Here is a 9142-nt window from a genome sequence, read left to right on the forward strand (position 1 = left end):
ATCAATGATGTGGACATTGGTGTCAGCAGCGGACTGGCCAAGTTTGCCAATGACACCAAACTCTGGAGTAAAGCATCCACACCTGAGGACAGGAGGGTGATCCAGGCAGATCTTGACAGGCTCATGAAATGGGCAGACGAGAACCTGATGGTGTTCAACACCAGTAAATGCAAGGTTCTCCACCTTGGGAGGAAAAACCTGGATCATCCTTATAGGCTCGGCAGTGCTACACTGGTTAGCCCTACAGATGAAAGGGACTTCGGGGTCATGATTGACCACAAGATGAACATGAGCCTTCAGTGCGATGCTGCGGCTAGTAAAGCGAGCAAAACGCTGGCTTGCATCCATAGATGCTTCTCAAGCAAATTCCAGGGTATCATTCTCCCATTGTACTCAGCCTTGGTGAAACTGCAGCTGGAGTACTGCGTCCAGTTTTGGGCTCCACAATTCAAAAAGGATCTGGAGAAGCTTGAGAGGAGAGCCATGCACATGATCGGAGGTTGGGAAAACAGACGGTATGATGAGAGACTGAGAGCCATGGGACTCTTCAGCCTGGAAAAGCACAGAATCAGGGGTGATCTGGTGGCCACCTACAAGTTTATCAGGGGTGTTCATCAGGATCTGGGGGAACATCTGTTCACCAGAGTGCCCCAAGGGATGACAAGATCTAACAGTCACAAACTCTGCCACTTCAGGCTGGACATAAGAAAGAACTTTACTGTCCGAGCCCCCAAGATTTGAAATAGATGGCCATCGGAGGTGGTTCAAGCGCCCACTTTGAACGCCTTCAAGACACATTTGGATGCTTAGCTTGCTGGGATCCTATGATTCCTGCTGACTTCCTGCCCCTGGGGCAGGGGGCTGGACTCAATGATCCTCCAGGGTCCTTTCCAGCCCAAATGTCTATGAAATCTATGAAATCTTGCCCTCAAAGCAGAGAAGAAAGAGTGGAGGAAGGAAAGGGAAAGCAATCATAGCCTATGGCCTACTCTCCCTTGCAGAAACTTATGCAACTTCTGTGGATGAATCTGTGGCTCAAGGATCCTTGAGCATGGTTTCAGTACTCAAGCTAGCTAATTTAAAGCTAACTCAGTCACGTCTATGCAAACTTCAGCTTCACCTTTGGTCTGCAGTGCAGCCAGATCTTTAGCATATAGACTGATCTTACAGTACTCAATGAGAAAGGCACCAGCCCACAGCCTGCTGTGGACAAACCTTCTTTCTGTACAGCCATATAGAAAGCAAGCCTTGGCTGAGTAATTGCTGCACCAAATTACATTGCCACAACCTCATCCAACAGCCTCTTCCCCTCCCTAGTATTGCTTACTCTTTTGACACATCATTATGAAAAGGACCCAATTCTGGAGGTGATTATTTTTGTCAATGAAAGGAGATGGATATGTATGCAGATCTCCTAGATCAGGCGCTGTTCTCCAGAATTTGTCAGATTCATTCTCTATAGTGAGAGGCACCTAGTAGTCTTCAAACAGCAGTCTGCCAATGATCTGCAGGCTGTAATTTGCTTATAAATATATTTTAGTAATTCCATTTATCTAACAAATACATAAAAATCACATTCCGTTTACCACCTGAATGGAGCAGTATGGGATAAATCCAGCTGATAAATTATCCACAACAAACAATGCAAGCTGCTTGCATTAATATTAAACTTAGATGGCACACATTCAGGCAAACTCCAGTATTTTGCAGATGTCCCTAATGTATCTACTAATGTTCATTCATTTATTTATTTTCTTTACAAAGGAACACAATTAATTTTTAATCAGCCTGTTGTTAGTTTTCATGATAAAATCTATGCATCAAAACCTCTGTCTGAGATTTTATCAATGAGAAATTATTAAATGCAGAATAATGTGAAAATTAAATCATTAGTGACTTAGTCAGGCTTGAAACAAATTACCCCTACTCCAGCACTACAGCAGTGGTACCTAAGAGACTCTGCAACACAGGAAAATAAGAATTAAAACAAAATTAAGGCTAGCTTAGAGATTTCTTTCCTGAGCAGGATGTTTGCAGAACACTTTCTGCTGTCTGTCACAGTGACACATTCAAGGATCAATAGCCAAGAGGAGAAAATAACATGTCAAGGTATTTTTGGAAGGTGATGAGACTTACAGGGAGATTCCTCTAAACAAAGAACAAATATTTGATGTCGTTCTTTTATTTCCTCTACCCACTCCAAGCCACCAGCAGCTCTTGATTAGATCTGAACAAGAACTAATATGCAGTCCTTGTTCCTTTGTTCAGGTCGAGATTCAATCCCAATTCCAAATAAAAAGGCTGAAGGTCTGTCCTTAGCCTCACAGCATTAGAAGTCTGATGCAATGAAGCTCTAATCTCTAATGAAGACATACTGGTTTCTATGGCAAACAGTGCACCAGAGTGACAAGGCTGGCATCTCAGCCTACTGCCTTTGGCTCCCCAGTCTGAATAACCAGGTATCCATTTACACCTGGGTCAAATGGGGGTGGCCTTTGGTGCAAGTCCAGAGTGAGGCTCAGCTGCATACCTCTGGGTCTGAGTGAGAGACCTTAACTGACGTGCGACTACCCTCTCTCCCAAAGCCACAGCAAGAGTCTATATTTATTCTTTGCCACTTATACAAAATGTTTGTAATGGATCCCAGGAGAAACATGGCATAATTTTGGTTTTATTCCAAACTCCAGACTCGGATTACTAGGCTGTTTATCAAGGCTCCTGATTTGGTGTTCAAGTCTACCAAGAAGCTGATCTCCAAGTTTCCAGCCACCAAGAAAAACTTCTATTATATCTGGGAGTGAATGTGTGAAATGCACCTGGGTGCATGTTCCATGCCAGCCTAGGCTTTCAGTTCCACACAAGCAAAATCTAACCTTTAGTTTATATCTGGGCTAGTTCATAGTCCTGTACTGTGGCAGACTGACAAATCTTTCACAGGTTCCCTGTGAAACCACAAGAAAGCCAGCCATTGACCCACATTCTACATTCATTGGAGCCCAGGAGTTCAATGTAAGGCTGGAGGCATCAAAGACGAACCTGAACTGACACTGAAAAGGAGCTTTCTCCCAGTTCTTCTAACTCATGCTGGCTGTTAGATGCTGTAGAAAACTCACAAGAGTTTGCATGCATGAACTCTTCCATCTCATTATGAAGTCCTAAGAATGGCTGCAGCCCAAGTTAACCAAGTAGGTGGCACTGTTAGAAGAACAGGATTACAGAAAGCCGACATGTACATCACTGCTGTTTGTTTTCATGTTGCAACTTAAAGGGCAGAGGGGTGTGTTTTGAGTCCTGTTGCTCAACATGGAAGTGGGAATTGGGATAGCAGGCAGGCCAGTTGGGGTCTCCTGAAAAACATGCCTCACATGGATGGGCAGAAAGCCTATCCAGCTTCAACCACCTCCATGGTTGAACCTGCAGATACTTCTGAAGAAGGTGGAAGCCTCACAGGCTCTCCTTTAGGGACTAGTAAACTGCTTAAAGAACAGTGGATGCTGCTTGACAGGGGTTAACTCCCACAGCTACATTTAACTGGCTCTCTCTTGGGCCCCCTGGGAGTTGAGACTCCTGGTCTGGAGGGTACTGGAGACATGATAAATTCCCCACCAGGAGCTTAAGGGGTTGAAAACCCCAGAAGGCTCTTTTCCCTTGTTCCTTGGGACTCAGCAGGCATCCATTCCATACTTACCTGCATCCTGGCCCACGTGGGAAAGCCGTCCCAATATTGTGCTGCTGTGGCATCTCATTTAGCATTGTCTGTTAAGGAATGGGCAGCCCATATTGCACATTAGGGGTGTGCAAAATGGGCCCTATTCAATTTGGATTTGGCCCAAATCAGGGACAGCAATTTGATTCGTTGATTTGGATCACTGTCCCCAATTCAGTTAATCCAAACCTGAATCTGAAGATTCGATGCTGATTCGGAGAATCAGTTATTTGGCTGTTGACAGTTTTAAATGTTTTCTCTACATACCTCAAGGTACCAGGCACAGCTCGTGAATGCTGCAAGGCTAGCGCACGTGGAGTGCAGGGGGGCCCCCCCCAGTGCTCAGTGGCAAACCCGGAAGTGAACCGGAAGTATTTTTGGCCCACTTCCAGGTCCACCGGGGAGCACTCAGGGCCCACCTGCACCTCCCCAGCTATGCGATCAGCTGGGGGGGACTGCAGCTACCCCCCCCCAGACCCAGAAGGCACCAGTTGCCAAGCTGGGGAGCTGGGGCGGGGGGGTGGAGGGACCCTGCGCACTCCCCGGCAAACCCAGAAAAGGACTGGAAGCACTTCTGGTGCAGCTGCTGAGCATGCTAGGGACCCCCCCCCAATGCTCCTGTGGGATGCTCCATGCACCCCAGCATTGCAGCATTCATAAGCCACCTGCTACCTTGAGGTATGTAGAAAAAACATTTAAAGCTGTCTCTATGTCCAGATCTCCAAATCCATTTGGAGGGTTCCAGTTTGATTCAGAGAGATTAAAGGGTCTTCTGATTTGATTCATATTTGGAGATTGAGCTACAGAATCAGGCCAGATCTCCACCAAATCAAATCAGGGACTGAAGCTTTGCACAGCCCTATTGCACACCCACTAACCTTGACTAAGAACATGCAAGCAAAAATTGGCTTAAGTGTAGCTGACTTTCCAGCTTTTGATTTACTGACAGTCCCATTAATCTGCTTCAGCCTACCACTGACAACCACCAGCTGCTCCTGTTTCCAGCACTTGATAAACTTTTGTTTCCTTTTCCTTTATAATCTCCTTCTCCAGAGTCTTTGTCTCTCTCTGTTGCTGCATTTGCTTTACAAGAATGCCTTGATTTTTTAAAAGTGAAATCTGAGGCATAAAGCAGGGCCCAAAAAGGCCACAGATCAATGGCTTTCTTAAGCAAATTAGATGGCATGAGTGAAAATAGACTTTCTGCATTCATTGACTATGCCATAGTGACTACCAAATCTCTTCTTAGGATAACTGCCAAGTAGATAAAGATACCTTCACTTGCCTCATTTGGCTTGTGCAGACCCCGTTTTCTTGTACCTGCCACCTATGTGTCCCCAGTGGATTTTGTTGGCTTTTTTGTTTAGGAAGAGACAAGAGGGAGGAGAGGGGCTTGTATCATGACTGAGGCTCTGGAACCATGTGGGCCAGTGCTGACTCTTGAAAAACTTTACATCATACCCCACAGGCTGCAATGCAGCAATGGTCTCTTCTGCTTAGTAATAAAGCAGGCTGGGAGGTAGTGATACCCTAGCAGGAGTTAGTCCTAGGTGGTAGCTGCAATGCCCCCTGATGACTGCTCAGCCCTTGCCTAGTCTGCCTTTTCTTGGGTGTTCTCCCCTTCATTTGCCTACTACACCTTGATGTTAAGGTCTTTTAGGAAAAAAGAAGTTGCCCCAGGATTTCCCAAGCCTGATCTTATTCTTATAACCACAACCATCCCTGGTCATTACCTTAAGGGCAAATTATGTGGCTCTGACCTCCCCTTTACACCATGCCCATGTTTTGTAGATGGCATCAGCTGGTCCAATTACTCTCTTGTAGGCATCTTGGCCCACTTGGCCTCCACCCCTTCTCTCACTAGGCCACTTAGCTCAGGATCTACTGCATTGGACCCAGCTTCCAAGTTTCAGCCTGAGGCTTGGCCCTTCAGGCTCAACTTAAGGACTCTGGGGCTTCCAGCTCCTGGCCCCAAGCTCTGCCCCATCCTAGGCATGGCCTCCACCCCTTGCCACACCTTGAGCCTGCCCCAAATAAGGCTCAAGAATATCATGTGCCCCTAAGGCACTAATAGGACTCCAAGGCTACCCCTCACAATCCCCTCCACAAGCCACCAATTAAAACTGTAACCCCAGTAATAAGCCCTTTGGAAGATACCACTAAACCCTCTTTGGGTCCAAACCTAAACAGTGGCTACCTGTCTGCCTAACCAGGCCTCTCTTTACCCCAGGTACTAGTCCCCTGTTCCCCAACCTAAAGAGTTGCTTACCCCATTTCTAATGTTATCCTAGGAGCCCTACTGCAGCCCTGCTTCCAGGAACTCCTCTCCTTGTGGCTATCAGGGCTAGACAGCCAGACAGGCTCAGGCCCTGGGCTTATATGGTTCAAGCCCAGCCCCCTTCTGGTCAGATGACTGTCTAATAGGCTCCTCTCCCCACCTGCAGGCCACTTCTCAGCCAGCTGCTCCTCTTAAAGTGATAGGCATGCCAAGCACTCTGTTACAGCTAATTAGGGTGTCTGCTACCATGGCAGACTGCCCAGGCACAGCAACAAGGAAATGAATGCTGCCTATTACGGCCGTGCGGAATTTTGCCACCAGTTTTGTTTCGACACTCTTTCAACTTGTTTCAAGGTTGAAATAGCAAAATTGAAATGGAACAGATATGGTTAAAACAGCCTCAAAACAAAGCGAGGTAAGTCGAAGCATTTCACCGTTTTGACGCTGTTTCGATGTTTCGCCCATAGGCTATAATGGGGAAGGTTGAAACAGCCTATAACTTTGTCATTTCTGACCTAATTTGGATGAAACATGCAGGAATGATAGCCCCTTCTGAGGGAATTAAGCCTGCCATGTTTCAAGGAGATAGGTGCAGGGGAGTCAGGGAAACTGCACCCCAAAGTCTTGAAAGCAAAACTCCTGTCATGCGTATGTGTTAAGCCAGAGTGGGGGCAAAACTGCTGGCTTGCTAGCCCCTGCAGAGGCCACGAAGCCTGCCAGCTTTCAGGTGCAGGGGGAATCTGGGGCCCTGCAACCCTAGCTGCTGACAGGCAAAACTCATGACATGCGTGCTTGTGCAACTGCTGCCTCTCATCAGACAGCAGGACTGAAGATCCCCCATCACTTGCCTCCACAGACCTGGGGGTAATAATTGACCACAGTCTGAACATGAGCTGGCAGTAGGATGCTGTAGCCAGCAGGGTCAACAATACCCTGGCACATATCAATTGATGCATCTCCAGCAGAACCAGAAAAACCATTGCAAATAAGTGATGCTCCTCCTCTACTCAGCTCTACTTGGCATTGGTGAGACCGCAGCTGGAGTACTGCATCCAGTTCTGGGCTCCACACTTCAACAAGGATGTGGTAAAGCTTGAGAGAGTCCAGAGAAGGGCCACCCATATGATCAGAGACTTGCATGGCAAGCCATACAAGGAAAGGCTGAGGGACATGGGACTCTTCAGCCTGAAAAAGGGAAGACTGAGAGGGGACTTGGTAGCAGCTTACTGCTACATCAGAAGTGTACATTTAGGGCTCAGTGAACAACTGTTCACCAGGGCACCCTTGGAGAAAACTAGGAATAATGGTCACAGTCTGGACGCCCCAGTTGTGAAGTAGTTTTTCCTAATGTTGAGCCTGAAATGAGCCTGAAACAATCTTCCAGGAATCTGTGAGCATTACTCCTAGTTTTCCCCAAGGGTGCCCTGGTCATGTTCTCCATGTCTGCTCTCTGGGCCACCACATAGCTGTCCCTGTGATGGCAGCCCTGGAGGGCTGCCAGCAGCATCCTTGACAGGGGCACAGACAGGGACAGGAGCCATGTAGCAGAGGCACTTCATCACAGTGCCTGCAAAGAGACAGGGCTGGAGGTGAGGGGCAGCAGGGAGCAGGTGCTGGCCTTCTGTCATAGAGAGAAGGGCCAGCATCTCTTGCACGGATTCCCAGGGCTAAGCAAGGGACACAGCAGGCTGCAGCCCTTTGCAACACTCACCTGTGGCCAAGGAGCAGCCCTGGCTAGGGGGCAGGACAGGCAGAGGCCTGTCCAGGGGGGCACATGGGGCCTGGTGAGCTCCTGCAGACTGCACTGACTCCTTCAAGGTCCCTAGGCTGTGTGCCCCAAGGCACAAAATGGCTGAAGGTTTTTATAGCTTGCAGCTAGGGGCTGCCACAGAGCAGCCCAGCCATGGAGAAGGAGAGGTGGCCAACCAGGAGCACTGGGGCTGGGTTCTGGCAGGACCCTATGGGCTGGGCAGACCCAACACTAAAGTTCCTGCGTTAATGTGGATTAACGTGTCTACACATGCATTAATGTGCTTTAATCATGCCTACATTTGATACTTGCTTTATGCAAGTATCAAATGTAGGCATGATTAGCCTAAAATCACCATTTTTAAGGTGCATTAAGGGCACAAACATGTAGACAATATGCCCTTAATGCACCTTAAATTGGGCTAATGCACATTAAATGTCCATGTGTAGACACGCCTTGTAATAAGTGATGGAGGGATACAGGGTAGAGGTTAGGATCTCATTATTCCTTGCATAATCAGCAGTCATGTTCAGAGCAGAATGATTTCTTTGAACTGTTTTCTGAGTTCTCCTTCATCATGAGACAAGGGCTTATTCAATGATGGGCCAAGCTAATCTCCCCTCATCCAAATCCCTATATTGTAATTTGGACAAGTGGGAGAAAATGAACTGCATGCTGACAGTACAGCGACTGTCCAGGAAAAGGCAGCCACTTCTTGGTAACCAGTGAGAGCTCACATACAATCTTGAGCCACTGAAAACCCAGAGAGGGGAGGCCAGTCCAGGTCTCAAAGGTCATCTCCTCCTCTGCAAGTGAAATCTATCACTGCCAGCTTGACATATACCAGAAGGGAGCCAAAGGGGGTTGGAATTAATATCTTCTCAGAAGGGCTCATTTCAGCTGGGGCTGACATAACATGTAGTTACCAACTGTATAGTATATGAACCAGGAGAAGGGGTTGTTGACAGACATTTATTTACCCTCAGCCCATAAAATAAAACCTTTGCAGCTGTGTGATTTAGCACAGTAACAGGTTCAAACAATGTGGCTATCTTGAGATTAGCCCTTCCCTTGTAACAATTGCAGTATTCTATTTAACTGCAGGTCTCTGAGTCTGTCTCCAGAGCCATCCCTTGGGGTGTGTGGGGGGCAGTGAATCAGGTCAACTACCCCATGCTCTGTGCTTTGAGGTGCTCTGCAGACAGTGCCATATAGGCCCCACAGACAGTGCCATCAGCATGTGCGGAGGGCACTACCACCCTGTGCTGCTACCGTGCACTGCCAGCTTTGCGCTCCAGCCCCCCCCACCCTGCCAATGGCACTGTCCATGGGCCCCCCACCAAAGCACAGGGCCCAGGGCAGTCGCCCTGATTCATCCGCCCCCCCCCCCCCCCCCCCCCCCCCCCAA

This window comes from Gavialis gangeticus, unplaced genomic scaffold (assembly GCF_001723915.1).
Source record: "Gavialis gangeticus isolate Ggan-Ray unplaced genomic scaffold, GavGan_comp1, whole genome shotgun sequence".
Classification (NCBI taxonomy): Eukaryota; Metazoa; Chordata; order Crocodylia; family Gavialidae; genus Gavialis; species Gavialis gangeticus.